Below are 17,928 nucleotides of genomic sequence, written 5' to 3' on the forward strand. Positions count from 1 at the left end.
TTGAGCTTATGATTTCCCAACTATAATCCCTTTTGAAGTTAATAAGCATTTTATCTCTTTGATTCCAGTCAAGTATGATTGCCAATGTTTGCATTTGGTTTTGGAAAGCTACTTCCTGGATCTATTATATTCTTTTGCTTTCTGTGCCTAAATCACTCCCGTTCACCCCCACTGCCATTATTGGTAAAATGAACCTACTTGGGTCTATAATCTTCTGTGGAAAAGTCACACCTAATTTCATCTTTTTCCTGAGTATTTATCCAGTAGAATACTTTGATATTGTCAGTCTTGAAGTGCCTTGCTTATCAAGAGATGTTAACAATAGGTCTAGAGGCCACACTTTTAATTTCATCTTATCCACAGTTAATTTAATAGACTTTGTCTTTCAATGATGTGTTAATCTCTGTCTTCGTGTTTGGAGTTTATAAAACCTGTGAGGATTTGTATTTTTCAAAGCTCCAATTTCTGAAATAGCTCTGATCCTTTCTGGATTGTTTGTAAATTACCCTTTGAGCTTGTGTTGCCTTGCCAGAGCCTAACCGATAGCAGCCAACATAGACACACTAGCAATGCTAGACCGATAGCAGCCAACATAGACACACTAGCAATGCTAGACCGATAGCAGCCAACATAGACACACTAGCAATGCTAGACCGATAGCAGCCAACATAGACACACTAGCAATGCTAGACCGATAGCAGCCAACATAGACACACTAGCAATGCTAGACCGATAGCAGCCAACATAGACACACTAGCAATGCTAGACCGATAGCAGCCAACATAGACACACTAGCAATGCTAGACCGATAGCAGCCAACATAGACACACTAGCAATGCTAGACCGATAGCAGCCAACATAGACACACTAGCAATGCTAGACCGATAGCAGCCAACATAGACACACTAGCAATGCTGTTTTCTTCTCTTTCCCCACCAAAGCCACATTCTCCTTGGTTATATAATCTTTGGTCCCATTTCTTAACAAAAGTTTGTTTCATTAATCACCCCATAACACGACTGTCAACTCCCTAGCCTTTCAATCAACTGTCAGGCTGTCTATCACTGGCTGTCAAAATCATGCTAAATATTATCAAGTTTTTATTAGGGAAGTGCCCTGCTCAGACACCGACACTGATGAGAAGCTGTCACAGGCTTCAGCGAACCACAAAGGAAAGGGGGCGTATGGGCCATGTTTGTGGCTTCACGGTGTGAAGAACGGCGAGTGTCAGCAGTGCCTTCCGTGATCTTTTCTGGGTCTCTCACGGTCAGGGCCTTCTTTTTAGCTACATCTTTGTTTCTTTATTATAGGTGGCAGTTTTGTAGTAGTTGGTTTGATGTTTACTATTTTTTGTTTATCTACCCAACTAGATTATGAGCTCCATAAGTATGAAGATCAAGCTTGACTTCATTTGTCAATGATCACAGACACCAACTACAGTAGCTCCTAGAACACTGTCTGTGGCCGATGAACGTTCATGGGAATAGTTAGTGGGTGAACGACGAAAGGACAGATTTAGGCTTTCTCTTGACTGTTTGCAGTCAGAGCTATGCCTGTTTCCTTCAGCTCACAGATCATGCCCTTTGGCAGTGGTCATGCTTGTCTGAGCATGCCTCTTACCTCAGAACTGAAGGTACCTTGAAACGTCAACTTTGGGACAAATGGTAACAGCCTGTCCACAGAGGGACAGTGCAACATTCAGATGACAGAGCCATGGGAAGGTTCCAGGTGCAGGTGAACAGCTACCTGAATACCCACTCCCACTCACCTTCACCAGTGGGTGTTGGTGAAGCTTGAGGCATGGGCAGAACCAGGGATCTCCCATGACTTCCTCCTCTCGAGCTTGTCTGCTTCTGTTTTGTTTACTCAGCACAGTGGCGCCCCCCCCCCACTCCCTTGTTTTTCTACTACCTTCCATAACGACACATAACTCAATCATCCAGAAATGGATTTTTACTCAAGCTGTAGAAAGTGACCAGAGAACAATAATTATTTTTGTACTTTATTTTTAGATTTTTTTAAAAGTAGGTTTTATGTCTTTTCCCAGAAGCAATGAATGGAGATAGAAGAGATTTTGCTCACTGCTGAGCCAGACTGTATGGACTCTCCTTTGGTAGTACCCTGCACCTACAGTACTTTTCTTATTAAGCTAATCCTAATTTGGCCACAATGATTCCATTCTGTCTCTCTTCCTGGATCCCTGATTGTTGATCCAAGTCTCCTTCTCAGGCTCTCTGTCTCCTCCTACCGTTAACATTGCTACCTACCGAGGTTTAGTCCTTACCTGATTAATACCTTCTTGGCTCCATCACTAGCTGTGCCAACTTGGGAAAGCAAGTGGGTCTTCCTGGGCCTGTGCTTTATAATGTAGAGAATGAAAACGAATTTATCCATTCCATTGGGTTGTGGAGAGTAGATGAGTTGATAGAGGTAACATACTTGTAGTAGTTCCGGCACATAGTAAATGTTCAATGTTCTTTATCGTCATTCTTTACCATAGCTTAGACCTTAGACTATGGGCTAACATGCCCAAATGTTCTCCCGCACCCTCTCCTCTTCCAAAGTTCCACACTGCCATTTCCAGTTGCTTAGTAAATCTTTCCACTTGCACATCCAGCATTTACCTCACATCTTCAATAATATTCATATTACCCCCAAACATTTCTTTTTCAGAATTTTCGTGCCAGTTACCGTTATTAGGTTTTCCCACCTAGAAAACCTAGTTGCTGGTGGGAACCACACAGCTTTCTATGCAGTTTAACTCTATCTCAGGACTACCCTTCAGTCTGAATCTCTCTTCTTCATGTATAGACCAGACTCTCATTATCTCACCCCACTGTAGCTCACAATACCCAGTTCTACTGACAGCAACTTGTTGAGAAATGGCGATGTGTCACTGCTGCCAGGGTTGAAAGATGGTACAGTTCCTTTGGGAGACGCTTTAGTAGTTGCTTACAAAACTGGAATGTTCTTACCTTATTATCCAGTATTTATGACTCTTTGGTATCTACCCAAAGTAGGCAAGAATTTATGTCTGGCACAGATGATTATAGCAATTTTAGTCATAATTACCCATTACTGCAAACAACCAAGCTGTTCTTTAGCAAACAGAAAAATAATTGTGGTACATTCGGACAATTGAATATTATTCAGTTCTTTAAAAAAAAATGCTGTCAAGATTTAAAAGGCACAATGAAACTGTATACGTATTATCACTTAAATGGCAGAAGCCGATCTGAACAGGTTACTCACTGTATGGTACAGCTCTGTGACCCCTGGAAAAAGCACTACTGCAGAGATAGCAGAACGATGAGTGTCTGATGAGGAGTAGGAGGAAAGCTGAGTACACGGAGTATGGAGAGAGATCCAGGCCGACACTGATCTGATTCTGACCTAACACTGTAGCTACTCTAGATGACAGGGGCTGAACCTGGAGCTCAGTGTCAGAGGGGGTGTTAAGTGTGCACAAAGCTCTGGGTTCAAGCCTCAGCACCAAAGAGGGAGTGGAGAACAAAACAAAAAGAAGAAAAGCAAAAAGAAATAACGAGGAAGAAATAACAATTCTGGATGATACGGCATGGCCATGACACATTTGTTCGAACCTGTGGAACAAACGGGTCTTTCTGAAGGGGGCTATTGCAAACAGGGAGGGGTCTATTGAAAACAGGAAGGCCACGCACCGGTGTGCCTCGGGGAGCACATGGGACATCTCATCACTTTCCTCTGAGTTTTCAGTGAAACTAAAATAAACTCTCTCTCTTTTTTAAGAACAGGGCATGCGTGAGCTGGAGATGGTTACTCCCACGTGAACAGGATACAGAGTATGAAAGCACAGGGCACAGTGTTGTCCACAACTGACAAATAAAACTGTTCAAAATAACAACTTGGTATTTGATAAAAGCTAGTGAGGAAATAAGAAATATCCAAACAACAGAAAAGTTGTAAAGTATATAGACAAATATTTAAAATATGATGTTGAATGTTAAAATTAAACCTCCAAAATACATTTAGTGTGATTTCATTTTTAAACAGCTTTAAAAGTCTAAAAAATAAATTCTGTTTTTGAAATTTTATATATATATATATATATATATTACTATGATTTAACTATAAAGACAAACAAAGACAATGATTATGAATCAGGACAGCACTTTTCATGCTTTTCATCCTTGGGGCCTGAGTGAATATGAATTAGAACAATGCAGGGGTACTGGCATCTTAACATTTATAAACCACTGTGAAGATCACAGGAATGCTGATTGCACCTATGCATTATGCTCTGTGTCTTAGTTTTAAGGCATATGAGTCTCAATCTGACAATTTGTGGATACAGAATCACCCATTTTCTGTCTGAGGTAGAGAATTACATTTGAGGCCCAAGCCAGAGACCTCTGCAGAACGGGTGCAAGTCAGGGACCTCTGAGGGAGCAGGCCTGAGCCAGCAACCTCTGTTGGAGCAGGCCTGAGACACTGACCTCAGCCAGAGTGGGCGCGAGGCAGGAGGCAGCAACCTCCACAGGAGCGGGTATAAGGGAGCAGTGACCGCCAAGGGGAGCAAGGCGGAAGCAGGCTCAAGCCAGAGACCTCTGTGGAACTGGGCCCAAGTCAGGGACCTCAACAGTAGCAGACCAGAGTCAGAGACATCTGTGGAAACAGGCCTGAGGCAGTGACCTCAGGGGGAGCAGGCCCAAGGCAATGACCTCCACAGAAGCAGTTACAAGGGAGCCACCACTGAGGGAGCTGGCCCATGCCAGAGACCTCTGCAGGATGGGCTTGTATCAGCCACCTCCAAGGAAGTGGGCCAGAGCCAGTGACCTCTGCCAGAGCAGGCCCAAGGCAGTAACCTCAGAGAGAGCAGCCCCAAGCAAGCAACCTTCGTGGGAGCAGACCCAAACAACTCCAGGAATGCAGAGCACCCCCTCAGGAGCTCTGAGCGACCTCCAGAAACACAGAGTAACCTCTGGGGTGACTGAAACCATGGCCATGACTGCACAACAAGGAGCAACCATCTGAGCCTTGGCTCCACTGGCAGCTGGAAGAATGAATACCAGAGATACAGACCCAACTACACCAATCAGAAGAAAAGATGGATAGACAAGGTAAGAACATATTCAACACCACGAAGAGCAACACGACACCAACAAAAACTAGTCGGTCTACAGCAATAAGTCTTAAACACTTAAATATAGACAAAGCAGAAGAAAATTATCTGAAAAATAACTTTAGGAGAATGTTTGAGGCACTTAAAGAGGAAATAAAAAATTCCCTTAAAGAAATGGAGAAAAAGGCAAACAAAAAAATTGGAAGACATCAACAAATCCCTTGAAAGAAAACCAAAAAAAGCAATCAAACAGATGAAAGAAGTGATTTAAGACTTGAAAACCAAAATAGAAACAATATAGAAAAAAGAAACTTAGGCCGGGCAGTGGTGGTGCACTCCTTTAATCCCAGCACTCGGGAGGCAGAGGTAGGTGGATCTCTGTGAGTTCAAGGCCAGCCTGGTCTACAAGAGCTAGTCCCAGGACAGGCTCCAAAGATACAGAGAAACCCTGTCTCAAAAAAAACAAAAAAAAAAGAAAAGAAAAAAGAAACTTATGGATTTATAGAAATGGAAATTATGAGAAAATGATAGGAACCACAAATGCAAGCATAAACAGCAGAATACAAGAGATGGAAGAGAGAATCTCAAGCACTAAAAATACAATAGAGGAAATAGACTCTTTGATCAAAGAAAACATTAAATGCAACAAAAGCTTAACACAAAATTTCCAGGAAATATGGGACACCATGAAAAGATCAACGCTAACAATAATAAGGCTAAAAGAAGGAAAATCCAACTCAAAAGCACAGAATATATATTCAACAAAATTATAGAAGAAAACTTTCCCAACCTAAAGAAAGATATGCATATGAAGACACAAGAAACTTATAGAACACTAATAGACTGGATCAAAAAAAAAGTCCTCTTGCCACATAATAATCAAAACACTAAACACAGAATAAAGAAAGAATATTAAGAGCCACAAAGGAAAAAGACCAATTAACATACAAAGGCAGATCTATCAGAATTACACCTGACTTCTTAATCAAAACAATGAATGCTAGAAGGTCCTGGTAAAGCATTATGTAGACACTAAGAAACCATGGATGCCAGCCCAGACTACTATGCCAAGCAAAACTTTCAATCACTATAGAAGGACAAAACAAGATATTTTATGACAGAACCAAATTTAACCAATAGCTAGTCACAAACCCAGCCCTACACAAAGTATCAGAAGGAAACTCCAACCCAAGGAATTTGGCTACATCCACAAAAACACAGATGACAGATGATCTCACAGCAGCAAATCCCAAAGATGGGAAAACCACACACAATAACATCACCACCAACAAAAACTAAATTAACAGGAGATAGTAATGACTGGTCATTAATATTCCTTAATATAAATGGGCTCAACTCACCTATAGAAAGACACAGACTAACAGATTAGATATAAAAACAGAATTTATCCTTCTGCTGCATAAAAGAAATACACGTCAACCTCAAAGACATTGCCTCAGAATAAAGGGTTGGGAAAAAATTCTAATCAAATGGAACTAAGAAACAAGCTGGTGTAGCTATCCTAATATCTAACAAAATAGACTTCAAACTAAAATCAATCAAAAGAGACAAAGAAGGACATTTCATATTAGTCACAGGAAAAAATCCATCAAGATGAAATCTCAATACTGAACATCTATGTCCCAAATATAAGGACACTCTCATATGTAAAAGAAATACTTCTAAAGCTTAAATCACACATTAAACCCCACACACTAATAGTGGGAGACTTCAACAGCCCACTCTCACCACAGGACAGGTCTGTCAGACAGAAAATTAACAGAGAAATAAGGGAACTAACATATGTAATAATTTGAATGCACTTAAAAGACATTCCATCCAAACATAAAAGAATATACCTTCTTCTCAGCACCTCATGGAACCTTCTCAAAAACTGACAAGATACTAGGTAACAAAGCAAACCTCAACAGATACAAAACAATTGGAATAACCCCATGTATCTTATTGGAACACCAAGGTTTAAAATTAGAATTCAGTAGCAACACTAATTTCAGAAAGCCCTCAAACACATGGAGATTAAACAATGCTCACCTGAATCATCAATAGGTCAAGGAAGAAATTAAAGACTTCTAAAATTCAATGAAACTGACTGCATAACATACGCAAATTTATGGGACACAATGAAAGCGGTGTTAAAAGGAAAATTCATAGCACTAAACGCCTATATAAAGAAGCTGTTATGGGAAATCTTTGACAACCAATTATCTTTAAGAGGTGGGACCAAGATAGGGTGTGGCTTTCTGTGACCCAGAGAAAAATGGTGTGTGGCCCAGATGCTCTCCCTCTGTGTGGTTCCCTTGCAGTACAGCTGAACTTGGACTTCTTGTTCCTGTTTCATGAGTTTTCCCCTTATAATAAAAAAGAATATACTTGTTTTATCTGTCAGCTAGCTTGGTTATTTCCTGTATCATGCTAACTTCTACAGTTGGTGCCCAATGTGGGGCTCAGGTCTCCAGTGGCTCTAGGCAGCTGCCATCAGGCTCCATATCATACGTTTGGGTATAGAATTCCTGCACAGTGGCCCTGATTAGGCGCTAGCCGCGGTCCTTCATATTTTCTCATCAAACGTCTCAGAGCACCTTGGCCACTCGTAGTTGCATGGCTGGCTTCTGGGTCCAGTTTTTCTGGAGCTCGTGAAAGCTCAGGTGGGCCACGGTCTTCCCTGGGTGTCTCTGTTCTGCATTGCTTTCTTGCTCTCTTTGTGCTCATGCGGCTGCTGACCAGTCAGAGACTTCCACGGAGAGCATGGTCTGTGATTTACACTAAATAATTGTCTTTAATTTGAGCATATCTTTCGTTGATTAACGCTAAAATCAGATTCAAACTGATTACACCATTACAAGTGCACCACGACACCTACTGGCAGGTAACAGTTACTGCACCTATTCCAACTCAACCACAAGTAAGCTTTAAAATTTTAAAATATAAATTATAAATTTATAATTTAAAAGGGCAAGATGATGAACAATTTAACATCCAAGAATTAAATAGCTCCTTTACTTATACCATGTATGATATTATGCAAGGTTTATATGATTTCCCTCCTGGATCCCTCTGTTTGATTCTGGGGATTAGCTTTGTCCTTCATATTTTCTCTTTAAAAACATGGTTTGATAATAGGGCCAAGAATGGGGCACTTTTAGAAATTATACAATATTTACAGACTGATAATGACAACAACAACAATAACAACAACAAAAAAATGAGGTACAGACCTAAACAGAGAACTCTCAACAGATGAATCTAAAATGGCTGAAAGACACTTAAGGAACTGCTCAACATTCTTAGCCATCAGAAAAAATGCAAATCAAAACAACTCTCAGATTCCATCTTACTCCTGTAAGAATGGCCAAGGTCAAAAACACTGATGACAACTTATGCTGGAGAAGATGTGGGGTAAAGCGGACACTCCTCCATGGCTGGTGGGAGTCTAAACTAGTACAGCAGCTTTGGATTTCAGTATGGTAATTTCTCAGAAAATTAGTAAACAACCTACCTCAAGACCCAGCAATATCACATTTGTGTATATAGCCAAAGGATGCTCAATTGTACCACAAGGACATTTGCTCACCTATGTTCATGGCAGTATTATCGTAATAGACAGAACCTGGAAATAACCTAAAATGTAACAACCTTGACCGAAGAATGGATAAGAAAAATGTGGTACATTTACACAATGGACTACTACACAGCAGAAAAAATTAATGACATCTTGAAATTTGCAGGCAAATGGATGGATCTAGAAAACATCACATTGAGTGAGGTAACCCAGACCCCAGAAAGTAAATATAATAATGTACTCATTAAGTGGCTTTTAGACATAAAGAAAAAAAACAGCCTATAATTCATAATCTCAGAGAACCTAGACAACAAAGAGGACCTTAAGAGAGACATACATGGATCTAATGTGTATGGGAAGTAGAAAAGACAAGATCTCTTGAGTAAATTGGGAGCATGGGAACCATGGAGAAGGTAGGAAGGGAGAGGGGAGAGGAAGGTGAGGTGGAGCAGAGAAAAATATATAGCTTAATAAAAACAATTAGAAAAAAAAGAAATACATTTTAAGCAAAAAGACATACTACTACAGTTTTATGCTTAAATTACAGAGCAAGAAAGATTAAGCAAGGCACTTGACGATTGCTTCCAGTCAGAAACCCCATCCTTCCAGCTGTCTTGTGGACAAGCTCCATAAGCCTTCACTGGCACTTGGAGGGAATGCCCAGGCCTAGCATCTACACTCTGTGTCATCCCATGTACTTGCTTTCCAGGGCACATGGCCCCTTAGACTTCTCCATTCTTCTTTAACGCAGGCTTTTCTGCTTGCTTTACTGCTGCTGTGGGTGTTGTCACACTGTTCTTCTCTTAGCAAACTACCCCTTTCCTTAATACTCAGCCCAGCCTGCACCTGCGCTCAGGTTCTCCCTCATACTCGCCTGTCGGTAAACGCTTTGCTCTCGAGACATTTACCAATGAATAACAGGTCAAAAGCTCTCACTGTTCCATTGGTAACCTTCCTCCTTGTCTGTGACTGGGTGCTCAGAACTCTTCTCAGTGGTCCTCTCCCCCCAGCAGCAGCAGTGGGGGGTCTTCCTGTCCAGAGCTCTCCTCTCACGCCAGAAGGGCATGAATGATCTTCACACACTTATAGAGCCACAGCAGCCCTTTCTGCCCTGTCTTGGTCAGAATTAAAAGAATTAAAATGAGAGCCTCTAAGAAGTGCACCACAATGTTAAAAACTGAGAGGGTTCAGGTTTTTTGTTCTTCTCGTGCTGAACTAGGGGGCGCTGATGTTAACATTTGATGTTCTCAGCTAATCAAGAATCAAAATCTGATGTTTTGGTACGCAAAATATTGGACCTTTTGATTTAATGAAAAAAATATCACTCAAATTTTCATGCTCATAGTTTATTGAATATTTTGGGTACTTCCTAGGGTTAGCTCAATAAACAGTGGAAAATTAAAGAGAAAGTCATTGGAGACCTACCCTGCCTTGAAGTGGGAAGGTTGAACTAGGTCACCTACAGGGTCCTCTTCAACTCTAGCATTCTGTGATGCACAGTTCTAGCTCATCAAAGGGAAAACTCAGAAAAGAACGCAGCCCTAGAGGGTATTATGTGAAACCACTGAGGATAGGATCACAAAGGCAAGCACGGATACAAAGAAGTCGAAAAGCTCATATTAGAGAAGTTAGAGAAGGCTGAGGAAGGGGGAACATTAACATATGCTAAACTGCAGTTTGATGGGCAGAGTGAGCTCTGGTATTCTAACCATAGCGGGCAGCTCTGATTAATACTATTTCATTGTATATTTTTTAAATGTTAGAAGAGAGAACTGGGTGCTCCCAAGGCAAGGAAATAATAAATGCCCAAGATGCTGGAAATTCTGATTGGTTAATCATCATGACACAGCGTACACGTGCCCAGTAGCAGCATGCTGTGCCCTACACAAATGTACAACTGTTGTGTGTCAGCTAAAAAGATAAAACTTAAGGAACCAGAATTTTATTTGGGGCAGTAGAAGTGGGGAGGTTGTAAAGGCAGACAGCAGATATGAAGGGGACAGGGAGATGAATGGTGTCGAGATGCATGATGTGAAAGCAACAAAGAATAAATAAAGAAGAAGAAGAAGAAGAAGAAGAAGAAGAAGAAGAAGAAGAAGAAGAAGAAGAAGAAGAAGAAGAAGAAGAAGAAACAACCAGGAAAGACCATGAGGAATTAAACATTAAACAAAATAAAATAAAATACCCAAACTTCCATGAAGTGGAAAAAAATCAATGAAAAGTTTTTTTTTTTTAATAGCAAATCAAAACAAGACTGTGGCTTCCATTGTCCTCCTGTGTAACCCTATGTTTAACAAATCAGAGTGAGTGACAGATGCGAGACTGTCTGCATAAGGTACTGGGTGTGAAACTGGCTGGCCTGTTTGCTTCTCCATGCCTTCCATTAAGAAGTCAGCCCAATCTTGTCTTCTTAGGAGCTAAGCAGATGCACTTCATATATAGTATTAGGCGATCAAAGCATTACACTTCAACAATGACTCCATTCACGTCAATCACTAGAAAACCGCAAACATTTATGACTTAAGGGCAATAGCTAGAGAATAATAAGTAGCAAATTAAGATATGGAAACAGATTAAGATATGATTTTATGTTTATGAAGGTCAAAGGTCCTTTTTTGGAGTCTGAGTTTATGAGTCTCTGTTTGAATGCAAGCTAGAACTAGGGGAAAGAACCAGAAGTCTAATTTACGCTGATGTTCTTTCACTTGCATTTCCAAACTCTGGCACATAGCAGCAGTTACTTCTCTTTGGGGAAATCCCCTAGAGTATCTTTAATAAAGATATAATCTACTTTGCCCAAAAAGTTCAATGTTAGGGTGTACATTATTAAAAGTTTAAAACATTGTAAGCATGATTTCATATTTTCCACATAACTATATATAGCTCAATATTTTAAATACATTGTATGGTATTTTGTGCAGTCCAAATAATTAAAATTCAAGTATTGGAACTGATTTTGAGATTCATACCACAGCCTGCAGTCATTTCTGGGTGTGTGTCTCTGGGCCTGGCTTCCTATTTGTGACAAGAGGCTGTAGGCTGCAGTCCTTGTACCCTACCAGCACTTAGTAAGTTAGTGTTATTACCATTGTCACCCAGAGTGCTTAATCATGATACAGATCTGGACTGAACAAATCTTTTCTGAATTTTAACCTATTTTTATAAAATAAACCTAGCATCTGGAGACCTTGTAAACTATTTTAAAAATCAAACTTATTTCGCAAAATTATCAAATAATCCTTTAGTCCCCACTTCTTCCTCTGGCATCTAAATGAATTTTTTAAAATAAGAAATGACTTCCCAGTCGTGAGTCTACAAAGATCCTCTCATCAGGTAGAATATAAGGCCCTTAAACCCCGGGGCGACACAGAAATACCATTTAGCTGCAGAGAAAACAACCAGTAACGTATGCCCGACTCCCTTCTTGCCACAGGCCTTTTCAGGAAATTCGGGAACTCGCACAAGTGGGATGAGAAGGCCAGCCGCACAACCAACCCTGCCTGCCAGGCGGCTGCCCACTTCTCCACACCCACGGCACATTGACCTGTGTTCTCCAGGAGTCTGAGGGTACCAGCTGGCCACGCTTTCGGGATTGCACAAGTCTGGAATCCCAGAGGTACTTGTCCAGGCAGCTCCTGATGTTTGGCAGCAGTGGGTGGTTTCCAACACCCCACACAGGTGAAATGTTATTTTAGGTTGTGCTCTGGCATCTGGACATTCTCGTCCACTCAGCATCATTCCACCTGTGGCAGCGTTGAGGCATCCGCTTGTGCCCGTCTGTCTCTCACGTGCACGTTGTCATGGAGACGGAGTTTCAGGGCTCCAGGGCTTGCAGTGTGGCAATTCCTGATCATGTTGAGTCAGCTCCAGGATCCATTTGGACACTTCGTAGGGCCTCTCTGTGAATGATTAGCAACGTTTATGACAAGAAATTCAGCTCTTCATTGATTCAGCCCCTCTAACAAAAATATGGACTTTAAACAAGTTCTGGAGGCTGTGAAGCTCAAGTTCCTGAAAGGAACTGGAAGCTTGGGACCAGTGTGGGGGTTCAAAGCTTGGGACCAGTGTGGGGGTTCATAAGTGGCTGTCTTTCCTCTGTCAACGCTCATAGTAGAAGAGTCAAGGGACTTGTCCAGAGTCTCTTTTATAGGACTAACTTCTACACAAGAGGTCGGGCCACCCTCATGACTTTATCATCTGCCCAAAGCCCCATTCCCTAACCATCACACTGAGGATTCAGCTGCAACATGTGAATTTGGGTGTGAGACACATTCAGTTTACAGCAAGGTTGATGCTGAAGTCTTCTGGGACTATGCTCACTGTTACTCCATGCACTCGGTCAGTCCTTCCTTCAGTCTTTCACATCGGCGGGCATTGTATGAATGAAAAGTGTAACAGAGGCCAGGCACTGTAAGAACTGCCGTCTCTTCTCTGAGGGACTGCAGTCTCTTGCGAGAGACAGAGGGATGACTGATGGAGGAGAGTTATCTGTCTATGTTACTTTCATTGGTTAATTAATAAAGAAAACTGCCTTGGCCCTTTAAGAGACAGAAAATTAGGTAGGTGGAGTAGACAGAACAGAATTCTGGGAGAGTTGGGGAGACGCTTCAGGCAGTCGCCATAGTGAGTCACCATGATTCTCCTCTCTGAGATGGACGCAGGTTAAGATCTCTCCTGGTAAGCCACACCTCATAGTGCTACACAGATTACTAAATATGGGTTAAAGGAAGATGTGAGAATTAACCAATAAGAGGCTACAGATAATGGGCCAGGCAGTGTTTTAAAAGAATACAGTTTCCGTGTAATTATTTTGGGTAAAGCTAGCTGGGTGGCGGGACACAGCCCGCCGCTCCTTCTACAGATGACTACTATTGAGATCCCTTGGTCAGCTGATGAGATGGCTCAGCAACCTGAGTCGGATGCCTAGGGGAGGGGGCACAGGGTGGAAGAGGAAATTCAATACCTTCTACTAGTCCTCCCACCTACACACGTGGGCAGCTCTGTGCGCATGCACACACACATGGAATTCATTATAAAGGAGAGCTCTTTGAGTTTTCTAAGTATGAGTCTCACAAGGGCAGTATTCAGCAATATCATGAAATCCAGTTTCCAACTTTGATTTTAAAAATTCTTTAAGAATTCTCACCAGGCAATGGGGATGTATGCCTTTAATCCTAGCACTCAGGAGGCAGAGGCAGGTAGGTCTCTGTGAGTTCGAGGCCAGCCTGATCTACAGAGTGAGTTCCTGGTCATCCAGGGCAACACACAGTGAAACCTTGTCTAGAAAAATAATAAATAAATTAATAAATAAAAGAATTCTCAAAATTCCAATAAGTGACTTGAGTTTATTCTTTAGTCAGTAAGATGCACTCCTTGGAGAATGAGGTGCAGGTGTTTAAACAGAAAGGCAAAGGGTAAGCCTTTCCTGGGAGTTCCTCACGCTGACCCAACAGTGGTGAGCGACAGACTGAAAGGCAGCAGAGATAAGTCAAAATGTTTCTTGTTCACAAAAATGCTTTTTCCACATCCCATTATCTATTTCTTAGGAAGAAACAGGGAGTACCCATCGTTTCAAATTTTTTGTTCAGACAATGACTCCTATAAGCCCAAACTATTGCTCATTGTTTCATTTGGAATGCACCACGTTTGCCTGAAATGCTTTTTAGAAGCTCTTGGATCAAGACAATCTACCTTAATTCCAAATCATTAGTACTCTTTTTGGGGCCTTACCACTGAAAGCTCAGAGACATCTATCACAGATACCTCCCCACACCAGTCTCTAAAGGCAGGCTGGGGAGTGGCATTCTTGTGGTCTTCTTTCCTCTCTCTCTCTCTCTCTCTCTCTCTCTCTCTCTCTCTCTCTCTCTCACACACACACACACACACACACACACACACACACACACTCCTCTGTCTCTTGTGGTTTTTGAAGACAGGGTTTCTCTGTGCAACAGTCCTAGCTGTCCTGGAACTCACTTTGTAGACCAGGCTGGCCTTGAACTCACAGAGATCTGCCTGCCTCTGTCTCCTGAGTGCTGGGATTAAAGCCATGTGACACTGTGCCTTAAAAATAGATTTATTTTTAGGAGTCTGGGTTTTGCTCGTATGTATGTATGTGTACTGAATATGTACCTGGTGCCCACAGAGGCCAGATGAGGAAGCTGGATCTCTAAGAACTGGTGCTGAGACTGTTGTGAGCCTTTCTGTGACTGCTGGGAACTTAATCTGGGTCCTCTACAAGAGCAATAAGTGCTCTTAACCACTAAGCCATCTCTCAGCCCTTGTATTAGTTAACCTGGTCTACCTTTCCAGTATCTTTCTTTCTTCACTCTCTACTACCCACTTAATACTCCAGAAATGCCAATCAAAGTTTAATCCCTGGAAAAAGCAGCCAGAAAAGGGAAACGATAGGACAATCTGTAAAATTTCCTGGGGTTAAGGGATAGCCAGGCGAGTGAGGCATACACATTCAAGAAGCTATATTGATGTATACAGGCAGGACTCAGGCACACCAAGACTAACCTTGACTCATCCTTAGGCCAACACTCCCACAAAGTACATATGTTTTTTTTTAAAGGCATTCAGTCTCACATTTTGACTGTGAGCTGTCAAAGAGCTAATTGTCTCCTACTTAGACTATGGAAATAACCTCTAACCCTCCCACTTGGTACATCTACATTGAAGCCATATTGCCTTTCTATAACGCAGGTCTTGTCATTTAAAAAGAAAATTCTTTTGTGTCTTCCCAAAGCTTATAATGAATTCCAGCCAGAGTGGATTGCCCCCTAGAGTGTGAATATGGAAAACGGAGGGGTATGGTTTGAACATTCCCTCCAAAACACTTGCTGAAGTATTACTGCCACCATGATGGCCTTGAGAAGAATGAGCCTCCTCAAGTAGGTTAGTTTAGCAAAGATGCCGTGTGACCCTTTTCCCCAGTTTGTTCCATCTCTTTTCTCCATGTGCTAGCTTTGGCCATGTCCTGTTGCAACAAGAAAGTCCTCATGGTATGTGGCATCAGGATCTCTGACTTTCCAACTGGCAGACTGTGAGTCAAAGGACATATATTGTTTATAGTTTGCTCAATCTATAGCATTACATGAAATTAGCAGAAATCACATGAAGATGTGGAGCATATCAAAGTCACTTCAAGTTTTTAAAACAGGAGGGTGTGTGAAGTCATCTTCCATATACAATTTCCATATCATAAAAATTCTTCAATGCTTTCTCAGTCATGGGTCTATAGCATATCCCTAAGATATACTGAGTCATCAAAAGGTTAAGGACCCCTCACTACAGAATAAAGGCCAAAGTCCTTAGCAATGCTTGTCCCTTTTTTTGTTTGTTTTGGTTTTCGGTTTTTGTTTGTTGGTTGGTTTCATTTTGTTTTGTTTTGTTTTTTGGAGACAGGGTTTCTCTGTAGCTTTGGAGTTGGAGACTTTCCTGGAACTAACTCTTGTAGATCAGGGCTGGCCTTGAACTCACAGAGATCAATCTGCCTGCCTCTTCCTCCCAAGTGCTGGGATTAAAAAGTGTGCACCACCACCACCCGGCTTCTTAGCAATGTTTTAATGACCAATATATCCTCTCTATTCTCCGGTGTTGTAGAATGCTAAGCTAACAGCTGTCATCTACATTGTAACAGCTGGGGCTACTATCAAGAGACTTCTGACTGAAACCTTATAATCTACCTGTTTTTAAGCGTTGGGGTCAAACTCAGAGGTATAACCCAAGTCTATGCTTCACTCAATGAGGGTGTGAATCTTGTTCCCATCCACTTCCCCTTAACCATCCTGCACCAGTCTTGTTTTATAGTTCTAACACATGTACTTTAAAAATTATTAGTGTGTCTGTGTGGGATACATACTCATGCATAAGCGTTCCAAGGCCACAAGGTAATGTTGTTGTATTGCCTTCCACTTGGATTTTAGTACAGGGTCTCTTTACTGGACCTGGAGCTCACCCTTTTGGCTAGACTAGAGGTGGCTGGCAAACTCCAGGGATTCACCCATTTCTCCCTCCTCTGTATGGGAGTTAGTTATAGATGCACAGGCCACTGTGTATAGCTTTTAAGTCTACTTGGGATTCAAACTCAGGTCCTTATGTGAACAGCAAGTGCTTTACAAACCAGGCTATCTCTCTAGCCTGACTTTCAACTTTTTTTCCTTTTTAAGACAAGTTCTCTTTACATATCCCTGGCTGTTCTGGAATTCACTGTATAGACCAGTCTGGCCTTGAACTCAGAGATCCATATGCCTCTGCTTCCAGAGTGCTGGGATTAAAGGTGTGCACCAGTTATGCCTGGTGACTTTAACAATTATATCAAAAAATATTTTTACAGAATCACCATGGATGCTTAAAAGCTAATCATCTATAAACACAGTAATATGTTGCATTCACTCTCTGCTAATGATGCTCATATTTCCTTGGAGGCTGGGACCCAAAGTCCTGCTCGGTCCTGAACAACAGCTCATAGATTAGCCACAAACGAAACATTCCTTTCACTGTGAGCAGCCCTGAGACAGAGTCCATAGTGACTGCTCAGTTTCAAAAGGGCTCTAGCATTGCCTGGTTGAATTGAAGATACAAAGAGTTCTTTAATTTGACCCAAATAGACACTATGCCTGATATAAAACATGCCCCATTATGAAGAGATCTGATTCGTTTTAGCACAACCTTTTACTTGGTCACTTAAGAAACCGACCAAGAAGTTCTTTTAAAATGAAATGCCAAAGAATGCCCCATTCATTAGGAGAGGGAAAAGTGAAGCGACGCAATATTAACATATTTTTAAAAATTACTTCAAAAGTGAGGGCGTGTTCTGGTTAACCAGCATGCAAAGGGGACTAATATATTGTCAAGGTCAGCCTTAATTTATTATTAAGTTAAAAGGAAAGCTAGATTTGGCTTTCACATGGACTTTCCATCTTTGTTACAAACCATGCCTGTGCTTCAGAGCTGAGGTCAGGTTTTCTTGGTAAACCTCAAAGAGTAACCACCCCCCCCCCTTTTAAGTCCCCTTTTTTATCATTTCAGACAATTCATCTTTTTGAATGAGAAAGAGGAGAAGAGAGGAATGTTGAATGAGGTTAAGTAAACGGAGAATCTGTCACACAAAGCAAGTATAAATCCCAGTAAGAGCAAGCATGAAAGACAAACGGAAGCATTATTCTTCTGAAAACATTATTCATTAAACAGTGTGTAACGACACCCTCCCTAGAGACGTCCCCTGAGAGGGACAAACTAC

The sequence above is a fragment of the Arvicola amphibius genome, chromosome 8, assembly GCF_903992535.2.
Source record: "Arvicola amphibius chromosome 8, mArvAmp1.2, whole genome shotgun sequence".
Classification (NCBI taxonomy): domain Eukaryota; kingdom Metazoa; phylum Chordata; class Mammalia; order Rodentia; family Cricetidae; genus Arvicola; species Arvicola amphibius.